Below are 18,509 nucleotides of genomic sequence, written 5' to 3' on the forward strand. Positions count from 1 at the left end.
TGCTAGGAGTCTAGCCTCTTGGTCTAGACTCCTGACGGCATTGCTCTTAGCTTCTTCAACACTCTCAAGCACAGAGAAAGCCCTTTTCTGGTTACCACTGGGGATGGAGAAGAAATAAGTTCAGTTTACATTTTAACAGAAACATGCCTATTTCCCCCATACCCGCAAGAAGACTTGTGAGACATAGCATTAGTTTTAGTGTTATATTTATTAAAATATAACAGGTTTCAACTCAGAATTAAAACATATCCAATGAACCAAATTATAAAACACAGACATTTGAGGAATTAAATTATTCTGGCAGGGATGAGACCCCCCATGCCCCAGGCATGTATTACAGCTCCCCAGTAGTTGCGACTCCCCAGCCAAGGATGTGGACTAGCTCTCCTGCCTTGCTAGGTGAGTCTTGAGTGTGGAAAGTAGTGTAGTGGCAAATTCAGAAGTGCAGGGTCCCTTCATGAGAGTCATAGCCATGCCCCCTCACAGCTACACCTCCTTCTAAGATTATACAACCTTCTAAAATTATAGAATAATCTGGCCAGGTTTGAATACAGCTCTCTGCTTCTCATTAATGCCTTCTCCCCCAACAACAGAAGACCCTAGGAGCTAATCGGCATGAAAAGGGAGTGTGTTAGCTAATGAAAAGAGTCTTCTCAGTGGCTGACTCACCTTTTATTCTGGTTGGCTCCAATCAACAAGAAAAGACAAGGAAGCATGTTAGACTCTTTTCAGTGACCCACACACACCCCTTCCATGCTAATTGGCTCATAGGATGTTGAAGACATAGGGACCCTGCTCGGACATGGCTCCCAAAAATGTAAGGGTTCTAAGACCCCCCCCCGGGACCCGGGACAACTACACCCTTGGGTGTGGATACCCCATGTGCATCCTGGCTCCACTGTACTCGTGTTCACCTAAGGTGCATGACAAGCCGCAAGCCCCCCCCCAGTTCCTGCAGACCCAAAGGCCTGCCAGAGTCCTGAAGGGTGTGCTTACCCAATAATGCCTCAGTTTACCTACATCTCTTTCCCCCAAGTTCCTCGCTTGCCCAAACTCAATGCCTTAACAGGTACAGCTTCGCCTCTCCATAAAAAGCCAAATGAATCAAATGCAACAGCATGAAGTTGGCAAAACGTGAAAGGCCCCAAACAGCAGGGCCCAGCCAAACATTTCCTGCTTGGGCCCATTCAGCTACAGGCATTGTCCACACTGCAATAGAGAGGGAGGGAGGGAAGGCACAAACAAATGCAAGGAGGAGGCTTTATGGGTGGAGTGGTCCTAATTTATTTATTTATTTATTATTTTATTTATATCCTGCCCTTCCTCCCAGCAGGAGCCCACTCCTCCCCCTCGCAGCAGCGTGTGATGCAACACGTCACTCCCTCGCCCCTCCCTTTGGGAGTCCCCCTCCCAACTTGTCCTTGCCTAAAGAGGGGTGAGAGCAAACCTGCCGCCACATCACCGCAGGAACAATATTCACTGAAACAAGACACGGACAATACAGTTGTAATGGATTTTGTAATACAGTTCTCCGACAAAAAAAGTATATATTATTTATTATTATTTATTCATTATTTGATTTATATCCCGTCCTTCCTCCCAGCAGGAGCCCAGGGTGGCAAACAAAAGCACTAAAAACACTTTAAAACATCATAAAAACAGACTATAAAATATATTAAAATGAAACATCTTTAAAAACATTTTTTTTAAAAAAAAAGCTTTAAAAACATCTTTAAAAAAAAGGTTTTAAAATGTATTAAAAAGCAATTCCAACACAGACGCAGACTGGGATAAGGTCTCAACTTAAAAGGCTTGTTGGAAGAGGAAGGTCTTCAGTAGGCACCGAAAAGATAACAGAGATGGCGCCTGTCTAATATCTAAGGAGAGGGAATTCCAAAGGGTAGATGCCGTCACACTAAAGGTCCACTTTCTAAGTTGTGTGGCATGGACCTTCTGATAAGATGGTATCTGCAGGATGCCCTCACCTGCAGATCATAGTGATTGACTGGGTATATAAGGAATTAAGATGGTCTTTCAGGAATCCTGGTTCCAAGCTGTATAGGGCTTTGTACACCAAATCCAGAACTTTGAATTTAGCCCGGTAGCAAATAGGTAGCCAGTGCAATTCTTTCGCAGTGGGGTGACATGTTGGAGATACCACGCCCCAGTGAGCACTTGCACCGCCATATTTCGCACCAGCTGCAGTTTCCAGACCAACCTCAAGGGCAGCCCCAAATTACAGTAATCCAGCCTGGAGGTTACAAGTGCATGGACAACAGTGGTCAGGCTATCCCAGTCCAGAAACAGCTGCAGCTGTCTTACCAGCCGAAGCTGGTAAGAGGCACTCCTAGGCACTGAGGTCACCTGGGACTCTAGTGACAAAAAAGAATCGAGGAGCACCCCCAGTCTACAGACCTGTTCTTTCAGAGGAAGTACAACCCCATCCAAGGCAGGCAACTGACCAATTTTCCAAACTTGGGAACCATCAACCCACAGCATCTCCATCTTGCTAGGATTCAGCCTCAGTTTATTGGCCCTCATCCAGCCAACCAAGTCCAGGCCTCTCCCAATTCAGATGTTACAGAAGACATTCTCCCAATTCAGATGTTACAGCTGTGTATTGTCAGTGTACTGCTGACATCATGCCCCAAATCTCCTGATGACCCCTCCAAAGGGATTCATATAGATGTTAAACAGCATCGAGAACAAGATGGTACCCTGCAGCACCCCACAGCACAACTGACAGGGGGCCAAAAGACAATCACTCAATGTTATTCTCTGAAAATGTCCCTGGAGATAGGATCAAAACCACCATAAAACAGTGCCTCCAATACCCATCTCACCAAGTCAGCCCAGAAGGATACCATGGTGAATGGTATCAAAAGCCACTGAGAGATCAAGTAAGAATAACAGGGTCGCACTCCCCCTGTCCTTCTCCCGATATAGGTCATCCATCAGGGCGACCAAGGCTGGTTCAGTCCCATAACCAGGCCTGAACCCAGACCGGAATGGATCATGATAATCTGTTTCATCCAAGAGTGCTTGCAAGTGCTGTGCCACAACCCTCTCAATCACCTTCCCTAAGAATGGGGTATTTGCAACTGGGTGGTGGTGGTTGCAAGCCAATGGGTCCAAGATGGGCTATTCCAGGAATGGTCAGATCACCGCCTCTTTCAGGTTGGCTGGAACCACTCCCTTCCACAACAATGTGTTAACCACACCCTGAACCCACTCAGTCAAACACCCTCAGGAAGCTTTAATCAGGACAAGGGCCGAGAGGACATGTTGCTGCCCACATCATTGCAAGAACCTTGCCCACATCATCAGGCCACATCAACTGAAACTGTTCCCAAGAAGTTGCAGCAGACGTTGCACTGGACACCTCATTGGGGACTACAGTAGATGTGGATGTGGCATCAAGACTGTTATGGAGGTGAACAACTTTACCCTCAAAGTGCCTTGCAAACAATTCACAGTGGGCCTCCAAAGCATCTAAAACTCCATTTCCTGGAGATGATGTCAACAGATTCCTGACAGTATGGAAAAGCTCCACTGGACAGCAACTTGAGGATGCGATGGAGGCAGAGAAGTGGGCCTTCTTCGTCACCCTCACCGCCACACAGTAGGCACAGTTATGATGTTTTATTCATGCCCAAAAAGCCTCACAGCACGTCTTTTGTCATTTGCACTCTAGCTGTCATCCAGCCTGTTTCATTGCCCTTAGCTCACTGGTGTACCAAGGTGCAAACCAGGCGCCACAATGCTAGAGAGGGCACTCATGGGCAACCATGTCAACAGCCCAATGTGCCTTGCTGTTTCACAGCGTGACAAGGGCTTCAACAGGGTCACCTGCTCTATCTCCTGGGAACTCCACCAGGGCATTCAGGAATCCTGTGGATTCCATTAGGCTCCGGGGGCAGACCATCTTAATCTGTCCATCACTCCTGCAGTGAGGATCAGAGCTGTAAGTGTAAACTTCACCAGGAAGTGGTCTGACTATGACAATGGGGTGACATCCACCCCCCTATCTCCAGACCACCCCTTCATCTAGAACAAAAAGCAAGTCGAGCATGTGCTGTGCCCTATGCGTCAGGACGGGGACAACTTGACAGTCCCATGGTCATCATGGAGGCCAAGCCAAACACTAGAGGCAGCCCCAGCATGGACATTGAAATCATCCAGGACTATCATTCCAGGCTCCTCCAATACGACAGCTGAGACAGTCTCCACCAGCTAAGTCAGAGAAGTTGCCAGGCAGCAGGGTAGATGGTACACCAGCAGCCACCCTAGTTCCCTGTCTCCTTGGCCCGACACCAGGTGCAGGCCCTCACAGCCAGTTCCAAGACAGAGTGGATTCCTGGTGACAGAGATGGAAATTCTGTAGACCACAGCAACCCCTCCCCCCCATCCTTGCAGCCTGTGCTGGTGTTGCACCAAGTATCCAGGTGGACAAAGCTGAGTCAGATCAACTCCTCCCAGCTCACCCACCCAGGTCTCGGTAATGCACACCAAATCAAACCAGATCAAATCATGGATGAGTGTGGTCTTATTGTGTACCAATCCAGCATTAAACACACAGGCCAGTGGGCACAGCAGATGAGCAATGAGGAGCCCATCCATGGGAGTGAGAAACAAGGTGTAGGTAGCCTTGCCTTCAACTTCTGTAGTAGCTTGCCACCTTCCCATGGCTATACCTCCCTGTACCCATGATCACTGAAATTGGGGAGGCATCTCCCATGTTATTAAAACTCCTCCTAAACACCTGATATGGACCCAACAAAAGCCCACCAACAATACTTACCTGAACCAATTATCCCAGTAGGCCTCTGAGAGAATTGGGAACAGTTGAAAATGGAAATAGACTGCCTTCAAGTCAATTCTGACTTATGGTGACCCTACACATAGGGCTTTCACGATAAGAGGTATTCAGAGGGGGTTTGCCTTCCTCTAAGGCTGAGAGGCAGTGACTGGCCCAAGCTCACCCAGTGAGCTTCATGGCTGTGTGGGGATTCAAACCCTGGTCTCCCAGGTTGTAGTCCAGCACCTTAACCACTACACCACACTGGCTCTCTTGGGAACAGTTAGATCAACTCAATATCTTTCACACAGGGCACACCTACTCCCCCCCTTCTCACACCCAGGGACGGCCAGCCTTCAGCCAGCTGCAGACTCTCACTCTGAAGGCATCTGGTGACATTCTCCAGTTCGCTGCACAGGCTATCACCCTGCACAGGAACTACACATGCGCCATACGCCCTCCCCACTACCAGTCTCCTCTAGATTGGTTAAAAAAAAAGAAATAGAAGGGGTAGCGCCCTCACCCTCAGGACTTCCTAAGAGGCTCCCCACAGGCACCTGAGCTTTTATGCCCCCTGACCCAGCCAGGAGCTGATGCAAGAGGCTGCAAGACTGACTGCAGCCTTTCTCTGGAGTCAAGGGTCAGGCAACGGGTCGCAGTCCTTGCATCACTTACCAGGGACCTCAGTTGTCTCAAGAGACAGCAACCCAGAGAAGCAAGCAAGCAAGCACCCAGATGCTCAAGTACTCACTCCCAGGGCAGGTCTCTTCCAGGTCCCCAGTGCTGCAGCTGTTCCCCTATATTTGAAGGTATATGTGCATGTATATACAAAATATACATACAAAATGCATTCTATATGAAGAAATTGTTCGTAAAAGTGTGTGTACTGAGCAAAATGCCCTACAAAAATGTACATATGTAGAAAAATACACACTAAAATGCTGATGAATTTTCATGAGGACTTTCTAAAAAAAATCAAACTGATATGGAAATGTGATGAACTGAAGTTAAGATTGGAAAAATGAGATACTCAGACAAACAAAGATTTGCTCCTGGTTACCACTTACCTCGCTATTGATGGTGTGGTGCTCTATCAAGGGATTCTGAAGATCAAATAGCTATGGTAGATTCATGTGGGAGCAAGCGAACTTTAATGTCACCATCTTGTTGTTCTAAGAAGAATGTGGAAATTGCGACCATAGAGCTTTGGTCTGTGGAATGACCTACCTGTGTAGGTGCTTCTTGCCCCAATATTGTATTCATAGAATCATAGTGTTGGAAGGGACCTATAAGGCCATCAAGTCCAACCCCCTGTTCAGTGCAGGAGTCCAACTTAAAGCATTCCCAACAAGTGGCTGTTCAACTGCCTCTTGAATGCCTCCTGTTTTGGAGAGCCCACCACCTCCTGAGGTCTTTGGTTCCATTGTCATATTGCTCTAACAGTTAGGAAGTTTTTCCTGACGTTCAGCCGAAATCTGGCTTCCTGTAATTTTATTATTCCATGTCTGGCTCTGACTGGCTCCCCAGGATTTCAAGCAAAGGACATTCCCAGTCCTATCTGGAGATGCTGGGGACTGAACCTGGGAATTTCTGCCTGCAGAGCAGATGCTCTGCCACTAAACTACTGCCCTTCCCCATTTTAATGACACATTCCTATTTTAATGATCCACTCATCGGTACAGTATCTGAGAAAGTGCAGGATTCGTAACCAGGCTGTACCCCATAGGGCTTTTCTCCAAGGAAATGACATATGAATTTGGAAAAACATATAGATGTTTTTCGCTTTGCTTGCTTGATCTTTGACGCATCATGGACTTGTTTTTATTCTTTAAAGAGCATCGCACTCCGCATGGAAAGGGCTGCGGGTGTGCTTTTTGCATCAAAGGCAAGAGGAAGATTTCATGTACAAAAATATTTCTCCTTATCAGACCTGTTTCTAATAGGGAGGAAAGGTCAGCAACAGAAAGATTCAGCTCTGGTATGGCAGAGGATTCAGAAAACGCACTTCATCGTAGACACTGGAACAAAGCTTTGTGTCTTTTTAAGCTTGTAAAATTTCAATATGTAATAAAGGTATAATTTTAGCTCGTAAACTCTCAATATGCAATAAATACAAGTAACACCAGCATTTCATTTGCACTGAATCTTTATTGCCTGCCATATATCCAGTGCAATTTTTACAATGATATTCTAGTAATAGAATATAGCAAATTTAGGGAAAGCGCTGACCTTAGTCACCTGCCTTGGAACATCTACTAAAATCATGCCTTTTTCAGAGACACCCCTGATGGATTGGAGGGGGAGTTTTAACTGCACATTTCTGTCATCGGGGAACTCTGCATGATAGCCCAGTGTTACTTTGGGCGAACCAAACCTCCAAACCCTCTGCTAACCCATTGCAAATTAACTTAGTTAAATCACCATGTACAGATACAGAAGCAGCCTACCTCTGAATACCAGATGCTAGGGCAAGGAGAGAACCTGGGAAAGACTGTCATTTTCATGCCCCAATTGTGAACCCCAGAAGCATCTGGCTGCCGCTTTTGAAACAGAATGCTGTGCTAGATAGGTCTTTGTCTGATCTTGCAAGGCTATTCTTTTGTCACCCTTGAGTGCATACATCTTGCTCCTGCCTGCAAAAAAAAGGAGACCGGTATGAAAAGACATCAATGCCTCTTTTAGCAGGAGACTGCTACCCGCTTGTGTGGCAGGAGCATGTTGCGCCCCCTTTAGCAATGGGAATAACACAGCCAGGCACAGGGTTTTGGGTGAAGTAAGGCCACAGCTTTATTGATTAGAGCAAGTAAAGCGGGGTTGGCATGGCAGTAGGAAAAGGATCTGCTTCATTCCGGCAGCCCTTGCTGCAGGAATGCTGAGTCAACCCAACAAGCAGATGGGAACTACTCTTGGGAGTTGGCCTGCTTTAGGCCCAAGTGGGGCGTGAACCCAAGGCACCTCTGGTCCCGATGATCAATCAATGGAAGGGATTGTGAGCTGGATGAGGCGACACCCCTCCTGAACATAAGAAGAGCCTGCTGGATCAGGCCAGTGGCCCATCTAGTCCAGCATCCGGTTCTCACAGTGGCCAACCAGGTGCCTGGAGGAAGCCCGCAAGCAGAACCTGAGTGCAAGAACACTCTCCCCTCCTGAGGCTTCCAGCAACTGGTCTTCAGAAGCATGCTGCCTCTGACTAGGGTGGCAGAGCACAGCCATCATGGCTAGTAGCCATTGATAGCCCTGTCCTCCATGAATTTGTCTAATCTTCTTTTAAAGCCATCCAAACTGGTGGCCATTACTGCATCTCGTGGGAGCAAATTCCATAGTTTAACTATGCACTGAGTAAAGAAGTACTTCCTTTTGTCTGTCCTGAATCAGATAGTCATACATGCTGCAGGCAGTGCAAAACACTGGAAATCCCCCACACCCCTGCTGGCTACTTACCTGCATAGTTTTGTTTAAGGTTTGTTAATGGGTTGGAGACTGCGGTTTAGTTGAGGTCAGGGAACAGACGGGCAGAGTGGGGGGCCCTGGCCTCCTTGCCCTGCTGCCAAACTCGCTCTGCTGAGCTAGAGGCGTGGCCATTGTGTACCCCATTGTACACCACTGGACTCCTTATGGGAGTCCCCCTTATGATTGATCCTAACCAATGCCATTTCCACCACAAGGGAGGGGAGCCATTCTTCCTGACCCGCCTCCAACCCCATTCACTTGCTGACACCACGCCGATAGTCCTTTGGTGAGATCGCCAGGCCAGGCATCATTCACCTTTACGGAAAGATGAATTCCATCTGTGTGATAAAACTCAGAGTACGAGTGCCTGATGAGCGGGTGACAGACGATGAGGCCACCTCTTGCTTGGACCACTTTTGCTATGGCTCTGCTGACACAGCAGCAGGTAGCCTTGATGCTCGCCAAGTCATGCACATTTCTCCACTGGAACCTCGGAAGCCAAGCTGACCACCCCAACAACATGGATAGGTACCTTTCAGCCAAATGGGTAAGGTCAGATTTTGCAGACCACTTCAAGTCGACACCTATCCTTGTGCCAAGGTCATTCTCCCCCAGAGGTATAAGCAGTAAGTCAAGAGGGCCATAGCGACAGAACCGTTGATTCAACAAGGGGCAAAACTATTCCCACCTCATACTGCGTCTGGATATCCAGCACACTCTTGCCCAGGATGACACACTGAGCTACTCAGACCATAGAGTGGATCTAGCATGGTGTTCAGCCCAATGAACGAAGATGTGACCAGAGATCCACACCCTTTTTAGGCCTGAAAAAGATCATACATTGCTGGCAGCTTTGGGTTTTGCTTGTGGGCGGATATAGCTTCTAAAGCCATGGGATCTTCAGCACCCAATGGCGTTGATCTGAGTTGGATTCAAGCACCACTCTGCTGCTGAGGTGGCCAATCCTAAAGGAATGTGTGCCAAACTCCTTCTCTGGGAAACCCGCCTTTGCCAGGCATAGTGTGAGCACCCCTGCAAATTGGTGCCTTGTGAGGGGAGAGCCAGCCTTATGAATAAAGAACTGCCCTGAGTTTGGAGGCCAGAGGTGGAGATAAGCCTTGGTGTCACAAAGTGGGCAATGACCCCCTTTTATTATTTATTTATTTATTTATTATGTTTATACCCCACCTTTCTTTTCATGATTCAAACCCAAGGCAGCTTACATATGGTTTCCAGGCAGTCTCCATCCAGGCACTGACCAGACCTGACCCTGCTTAGCTGCAGCAGGGAGCTGGCCTTATGTGCCTTCAGATCATAGCCTGGGACCCTTTTGGAGATGGCCTGAGTGAAAAGGAGGAACCCTTCACTCCTTGGTCTGTTTTTGATTTCCAAGAGGTCACGGACTGCTTGGACTTGGAAACCACAACATCCTCCCAATGAAGGGATACAGCCAAGGTTTCTCCCTTAACTGGCACCGTGAACTCCCCAACCCTCAGGGTCTCAAAGAAAGCTAGTGTAAAAGCTGCCTTGAACAGCGCAGCTTCGTAGCTGGACCAGCAGACCCCATGTAGTTGCTCCAGGATGCAAGAGAGAATGTCATATGTGATGGGGTGCTGGGAATCCTTCCTAGGTGGATCCCTCCTCCACCATCCTTCAATGGCTCTCCATGCCCTGGCCGAGTTGTAGAGGTCAGGGTAACCCAGTGCCATGGAAAAGAGGGAAATGGTGGCTAGACGGGATGTCATGATCCTGGGGGTCTGTCCTTGATCCGTCAGATGGGATAGGTAACTGAGGGCTATAGCTGCAGATGCTGGCCAAGGTTTTAGAGATCTTTGCACTCTGGTGAAATTAACAAATTCCTCCTCTGCAGTTGTATGTGAACAAAAAGTAGAATGCGCAACAGAATCTAATACTCCCTGGGTGATGTTATTGTCCCAGTCTTCCACAGGGCTTCTGGGAATGGGTCTGGTTCCATGTCAGCCAAGGGGGCGAGGGCTCAAAATCCGTCTTCCTGAAAGCGAGACAAGGCATCTGCAATGTTGTTGTCTACACGGGGGACATGATGTGCTGAGAAGGATACGTTAGCCTCCAGGCACAAGAAGACAGATTCCCAAACCAAAGTCATTACCAGCTCAGAGTGAGATGACTGCTAATTAATGACTCTGACCACTTCCTGATGGTCACACCAAAATCTGGCCCTTTTATTCCTGAACTGTTCTTTTCACAGGGATGGGAAAGAGTTCAAGAAAAGTGTGAAACATGAGATCCCCAGTAAATCCTGCAGCCACCCAATCGTTAGGCCAGTGCTTGGCACACTAATGGCCTTTGAAGTATACCCTGAAACCCAGGCTCTCTGATGCATCAGATTGAATCTGTAGGTCTGTGCCAGCTTACAGGCTGCCCTGCCAAAATGACATCCAACTGAATTCCTTAAGGCAGCGGACCCAAACCCGCAGGTCTTGCTTTATGGGTTTTGTGAGGCGTATGTGGTGATGAGGTGAGGTGACCCCAGCTGTGGCGTGGGCAAGCCTTGCACAGAACGCCTGCCCTGGCCCAACTACCCTGCAGACAAAGTTTAAATGTCCAAGCAGCACCTGTAAATCTCTGAGCTTGCACTTAGGGTTTGTCAGCATCTCGTGCAAGAGGTGTTGCAGGTTAGCTAGTTGGTCTGGGGGGAGACTGGAGGTGGCTGCAATGGAGTCCAGCTGAATGCCCAAATATGTATGGAGGTGGGTGCTTTTGTTTCATCAGGAGCCAGAGGAACCATGAGGTGATCGGCCTTTGTGATGCATATCTTTATTTACACATACATATAGGTGAGCGAGGTGGCTGCAATGGAGTCCAGCTGAATGCCCAAATATGTATGGAGGTGGGTGCTTTTGTTTCATCAGGAGCCAGAGGAACCATGAGGTGATCGGCCTTTGTGATGCATATCTTTATTTACACATACATATAGGTGAGCATGAGAGATGCAACTTAAAGCTTCAACAGACATCCCAAATTCATTGCTCTTCATTAGACTTCTGAGCAGAATCAGCTTGCCACTGTGCTAGTTTCCTGGCAGGTGGTGGTGAGGCGCACCAGCAATGCAAATGCACAGGCAAAGTCAATCCAGCTCTCCTGCCAGTGCATTTGCACCACACCCCCTTCCCCTTTGCTTTGTCCCTTCTCTCCTGGTAAGCAATAGTGACCAACCAGCAGGAAGCTACTGTAGTGACTCCACCCCACCCAGTGACCTGCTTCTGTTTTTAGGGGAACACAGCCAGTCTCCTCAAAACGCTGATAGCTTCCAGAGTTTTGAACCTAGCCTCACCTGCTGGCTCTGTGTGACTCCAAACTGCCAATCTATCATTCTCTTTCATGCACACACAATCACCTCAAAGACATCACCTGCAGCCAATCCCACAATACCATGCTGATGTGTGTTTGTGTGCGTGTGTGAAATACTTAAAAGGATGAGTGAAGGAAGTGGGGGGAAAGTTATGTTCACAAGACTTATATTCATAATTTCTGATTACAGGATCAACATGCTAGTTCAGCAAGCCACCAGCAGGTATTAAGTGTGCTGCAGGTATTAAGTAGTGCTGTGCAGGTTTGCTTGGAATGGGTGTCTTTGAATTCAGCAGCGACTTCCTCCATAAGGAGTGTATAGCCAAAAAGTGTAATGGAAGGGTATGAATGGATGGAGAAATTGAAAGGAAGATGGAACAAAAAAAGGATGGAACAAGTAAGGATGAAAAGATCTGTCAATTTTGGTTCTCTCAGTTTCTCATTTATCCAATCTTAAATTTGTTAGTCCACATTTCTGCAGCAATTTGTAATTTAAAAAAAAAAAACACCCTCAAATCCGTCAGCATTTTAGTGTGAATTTCTTCTAATAAACACATTTTTGTATGCAGTTTGGACTAATGTACACATTTTTGCAAGCAATTTCTCATAAAATAATGCATTTTTGTATGCTATTTTCATTAATATGTTCATTTTTATGCACATTTTCCTCTAATATATGCATTTATGTAAACATTGTTTTGTTGGAGAACTGCACTGCATAATTTGGATAAGTGTAAATTCCAAAGGATGGCTGCATTTCACTAGAAAAGACAATAATGCTGGGAAAAACAGAAGGGAGTAGAAAAAGAGGAAGACCAAACAAGAGATGGATTGATTCCATAAAGGAAGCCACAGACCTGAACTTACAAGATCTGAACACAGTGGTTTATAACAGATGCTATTGGAGGTCACGGACTCATAGGGTCGCCATAAGTCATAATCGACTTGAAGGCACATAACAACAACAATTGTTTTGGAAAGTGTAAATTTGATAGATTTGGATATAAATGAGATCTGAGTCCCCCACACCTAGAAACAAGAGAAACCGTAAGTCATTCCACATGAATTGATTTGAAATGTGCTGGCCAGAAAAAAATGCAATGTGCATAAAAGGGGGCAAATGGAAACTAAGCCAAGATCACATTGTTTCAGTTTACTATTGATAAATGTAACCCTTGGAGATGATCATAAAAACAGAGAGAGCTGCCTTATATCAAGTGCCAAAGCATCTCTCCATCTAATTCAGCAGTGGAAGTAACTCCCTAGGATCCCATGCAAGGGCCTTTCCGAGCCCTATCTTGAGATGCCAAGGGTTGAAGCTGGGGCTTTCAGCATGGAAAGCAGAGGCTCTACCATTAATCTATGGCTCTTTCCTTAAGGCATCAGCTGCCTTATACTGAGTCACATCATTGATCCATCTGGCTCAGTACTGTCTGCACCTACCGATCCTCTCTAGGATTCTCATCTAGCCCTACCTGGAGATGCTGGGATTGAACTCGAGACCTTCCACATGAATGACATGCACTCTACCACCATGGGTCTGTTGTTGTTATGTGCCTCCAAGTCGACTACAACGTATGGCAACCCTATGAATCAGTGATCTCCAACAGCATCTGTTGTGAACCACCATGTTCAGATCTTGTAAGTTCAGGTCTGTGGCTTCCTTTATGGAACCAATCCATCTCTTGTTTGGCCTTCCTCTTTTTCTACTCCCTTCTGTTTTTCCCAGCATTATTATCTTTTCTAGTGAATCATGTCTTCTCATTATGTGTCCAAAGTATGATAACCTCAGTTTCATCATATTAGCTTCTAGTGATATCTCTGGTTTAATTTGTTCTAACACCCAATTATTTGTATTTTTTGCAGTCCATGGTACGCACAAAGTTCTCTTCCCACACCACATTTAAAATGAGTTGATTTTTCTCTTATCCGCTTTTTTCACTGTCCTACTTTCACATGCATATATAGAGATCGGGAATACCATGGTCTGAATGATCCTGACTTTAGTGTTCAGCGATACATCTTTGCATTTGAGGACCTTTTCTAGTTCTCTCATAACTGCCCTCCCCAGTCCTAGCCTTCTTCTGATTTCTTGACTATTGTCCCCATTTTGGTTAATGACTGTGCCGAGGTATTGATAATCCTTGACAAGTTCAATGTCCTCATTGTCCACTTTAAAGTTACATAAATCTTCTGTTGACATAGAACACTTAAAACAATTGCACATGATTATAAACATAAAAACAGTTTAAAACAGCAGCAGCACATACATAAAACCAAGTCAAATCCAAGACAGATACCAGCTGGGACAAAGAAGACTTGTTGATTGATTGGGTATGTTGGGGAGGAGACAATCTTTTAGGTAGCCTGGCCCTAAGCTACATAGGACTTTGTACAAAAATACAAGCACCTTGAGTTGCAGTCCCAAACATCTGAAGGGCATGAGATTGAGGAAGGCTGGTCTATCAGAAGGAGGAAATAGCACACCAAAGTGAATGGTTGTAGCCTAGCTCTCTCCCTGGGATGCTAGTTTTCTGCTTGTATGGAGGGTTTGTTTAAATAAGGAAAGGAAAAAATGGGGTAGTATTCAAGTGTCCACCTGCCTCTGACAAAAACTATACCATGCAAATACTTAAAATATGCCTGGTTGGGGAGGACTGTACAAACTTAATTTTACTTGACTGCAGTTTCTTCAGGGCACCAGCAACTCACTTTTATAGCTCTGCTTTGGGCAGGAATGATGTAGAACAAAAGTAATGAAACAGCCCAGCATCAACACTAGTCCTAAATATATCACCACTGCTGACCCTAAAGTAGGGAGAAAGGCATAATGGTAATGAGCTTATGTGGCTTACAGCTGGCTTGATGCTAGGCAAAGTTCATGCCAAGCTTGGTTCCAGTCAATATGGCCCCCCTTCAGCATGATATGGGTAGATACAAGATAACCAAAGCAGCCATTTGGTGTAAAGCCTGTGACATCCTCCTCTTGGTCATGGCATTTCCAAAACCAGCTCAGGATTTTTAAAGGACATTTTATGACTTCACGATACCAAGTCTTCCCGTTTCCAGGATTGAAGTTGAGAAGACCATTGAAGTTGGAAACACCCTGCAGTGAAGCAAAGGGCACCTGCAAAGCTGCAACATGAGAACACACCAAACCAGAATGTGCTGAGCGGATGACAGCTGTCATTCCTGGAAAATCTTCATTCTAGGTCTGAATATTTTGTCCTGTAAAGGATCATACACTGCTGTGGCAGCAGAAGCCCGGGGAGCCTGAGGATGTGGAGATGGAAGCAAGCCTGTCTGGACACATTGGGTTTGCCTTGCCTGCTGCCACCACCGCTGCAGCCCAGCCTGAAGCCCAGCTGCCTCAATCCGCGGAGCCTCCCCACTGCCGGTGGCGGTGGTAACGGCAGCAGCATCTCCTGCTCCTCCAGCGCTCCTCGCTGCCACCGCCACCCGGCGTGGGACTTCCTGCTCAGCAACAACAACAGCCACCGCCACATCTGCCTCCTCCTTCAGGCAAGGCCCAGGCGCCCGAGCCTGAGCTGCCGCAGCTGTCGCCCAGCATGAACCAGCAGCAGCGGCGGCGGCAGCGGCAGCAGAAGTCCGGGGAGCAGCAGTTGAGCGAGGTTGTGGAGATGGAAGCAAGCCTATCTGGACACTGGGGGAAGACACTGCTACCAAGGCATCTGTTACAGCCTTCTTTGAAGGACATGGACTGTTATACAATTATGGGACTTTACTGTATATATATATTTCTCTCTCTTTCTCTTTCTCTCTCTTTTTTGCAGACTAGATTGATTTGCCTCCTCTTCGGATGCACACCTTAACGTGGTGAGGGGGTTTGAGTGTGTTGAAGAAGCTAAGAGCAATGCCGTGAGGAGGCTAGACCAAGAGGCTAGACTCCTAGCAGGGGCACCCAAGGTGGAATGGTCAAAGCTGAAACACCAGACTAAGATGCATCCAAACTCAGAGGAAGGCAATGGTAAACCACCTCTGAATATCTCTTATTATTAAAACCCTATGAACTGAGTATCCAAAATGAAACACGAGATAGTGCTGGAAGATGAGACCCTCAGGTCAGAAGGCACTCTCCGAGCTACTGGGGAAGAACAAAGGACAAGTACGAGTAGCACTGTGACTAATGATGCAGCTGGGTCAAAGCCAAAAGGAAGCCCAGAGGCTGATGCGCACAGATGCGAAAGGAGAGTCCAGAGTTGTATGACGCACACAATAGGAACATGGAATGTGAGAAGCATGAACCAGGGAAATTTAGAAATTGTCAAGCAAGAAATGGAGCATATCAACATTACAATACTGGGCGTGAGCGAACTAAAATGGACGGGAATGGGACATTTCCAATCAAGCAACTACAAAATATTTGATGCATGAAATGAGAAATTAAGAAGAAATGGGGTTGCTTTAATAGTGAGAAGTGATGTAGCGAGAGCAATTAGGAGCTACAACGCAAGGTCTGAGCGAGTGGTATCAATGAGATTAAATGGGAAACCTATCAACATAACCATCATCCAAGTCTATGCTCCAACGGCAAACGCAGAAGAAGAGGAACTGGAGAGATTTTATGCAGAAGTACAGGAAGAAATTGATCACACACCAAAACAAGATGTGCTGATAATCATGGGGGATTGGAATGCAAAAGTAGGGAACAGAGAAGAATTAGGAATTGTGGGGAAATGGGGCTTAGGAGACAGAAACGAAGCAGGAGAAAGACTTATTGAATTCTGTGAAGCCAATAATTTGTTTCTCGTGAACAAAGACGACTATACATGTGGACATCACCAAATGGTCAATATAGGAATCAAATTGATTACATAATTGGTAGCAGAAGGTGGAGAAGTTCCATACTTTCTGCGAAAACAAGACCAGGACCAGACTGCGGTACAGATCATGAACTGGTTGTATTGAAAATCAGAGTAAAGCTGAAGAAGACCAACAAAGCAATCATAATGCCAAAATACAATTTAAATAACATCCCAGAAGAATATAAAGATCAAATAAGGAACAGGTTTGAGGCTTTAAACTTAGTTGACAGAGAACCAGAAGAACTATGGATGAAGTCAGAGATATTATCAGAGAAGAATGCAAAAAGACAATACCTCTAGTTAAAAAGAGAGAAAGACCCCAATGGTTGACTGAAGAAACTCTTAAAATGGTTAAAGAGAGAAGGAAAGCAAAAGCAAAAGGAGACAGAAACACAGTAAGAACCCTAAATGCAACAATACAGCGACTAGTACGTAGGGACAAAGAGAGCTATTACAATAGTTACTGTATAGAAATAGAAGAGGACAACAAAAAGGGTAGAACAAGAGCCCTATTCCAAAAGATCAGAGAAATTAAAGGGAAATTTAAACCAAGATTAGGGATGTAGAATAATCAACAGGGGAACATGCTGACCGAGATGAAATAAAAGGAAGATGGAAGCAATACATTGAAGAACTCTATAAAAGAGATGCCAGGATGACAGATTCATTCACGGAGGAACCTTATGATGAAGAACCAGAAATTTTAGAATGTGAGGTGAAAGCTGCTGTTAAAATACTGGGAAGAAACAAATCACCAGGAACAGATGGCATACCAATAGAGTTGCTACAAGCTACTGAGACTGAATCAGTCCAAATTTTGACTAAAATCTGTCAAGAAATATGGAAAACTAAACAATGGCCCACAGATTGGAAGCATTCCATATACATCTCAATTCCAAAGAAAATGGATCCCAAGGAATGCAGTAATTATTGAACTATTGCCTTAATATCCCATGCAAGTAAAGTAATGCTCAAGATTCTACAACAAAGGCTCTTGCCATATATGGAGCGAGAAATGCCAGGCGTCCAAGCTGGATTTAGAAAGGGAAGAGGTACCAGAGGTCATATCGCAAACATACGTTGGATAATGGAACGGACAAAGGAATTTCAGAAGAAAATCACCTGTACTTTATAGATTACAGCAAAGCCTTTGACTGTGTAGATCATGAAAAACTATGGAATGCTTTAAAAGAAATGGGGGTGCCACAGCATCTGATCGTCCTGATGCGCAACCTATACTCTGCACAAGAGGCTACTGTAAGGACAGAATATGGAGAAACCGATTGGTTCCCCATCGGAAAGGGTATGAGACGGGTGTATTTTATCACCCTATTTATTTAATCTATACGCAGAACATATCATACGGAAAGCAGGACTGGTCCAAGATGAAAGGGGTGTGAAAACTGGAGGGAGAAATATCAATAATTTAAGATATGCAGATGATACCATACTCTTAGCAGAAACCAGTAATGATTTGAAATGAATGCTGATGAAAGTTAAAGAGGAAAGCACAAAAGCAGGACTACAGCTGAACATCAAGAAGACTAAAGTAATGACAACAGAAGATTTATGTAACTTTACAGTTGACAATGAGGACATTGAACTTGTCAAGGATTATCAATACCTTGGCACAATTATTAACCAAAATGGAGACAATAGTCAAGAAATCAGAAGAAGGCTAGGACTGGGGAGGGCAGCTGTGAGAGAACTAGAAAAGGTAAAGATGTATCGCTACACACTAAAGTCAGGATCATTCAGACCATGGTATTCCTGATCTTTATGTATGGATGTGAAAGTTGGGCAGTGAAAAAAGCTGATAAGAGAAAAATCAACTCATTTTAAATGTGGTGTTGGAGGAGAGCTTTGCGGATACCACGGACTGTAAAAAAGACCAGTAATTGGGTGTTAGAACAAATTAAACCAGAACTATCCCTAGAAGCTAAAATGATGAAACTGAGGTTATCATACTTTGGACACATAATGAGAAGACACAATTCACTAGAAAAGACAATAATGCTGGGAAACACAGAAGAGAGTAGAAAAAGAGGAAGGCCAAACAAGAGATGGATTGATTCCATAAAGGAAGCCACAGACCTGAACTTACA

This window comes from Rhineura floridana, chromosome 6 (genome assembly GCF_030035675.1).
Source record: "Rhineura floridana isolate rRhiFlo1 chromosome 6, rRhiFlo1.hap2, whole genome shotgun sequence".
Taxonomy (NCBI): Eukaryota; Metazoa; Chordata; class Lepidosauria; order Squamata; family Rhineuridae; genus Rhineura; species Rhineura floridana.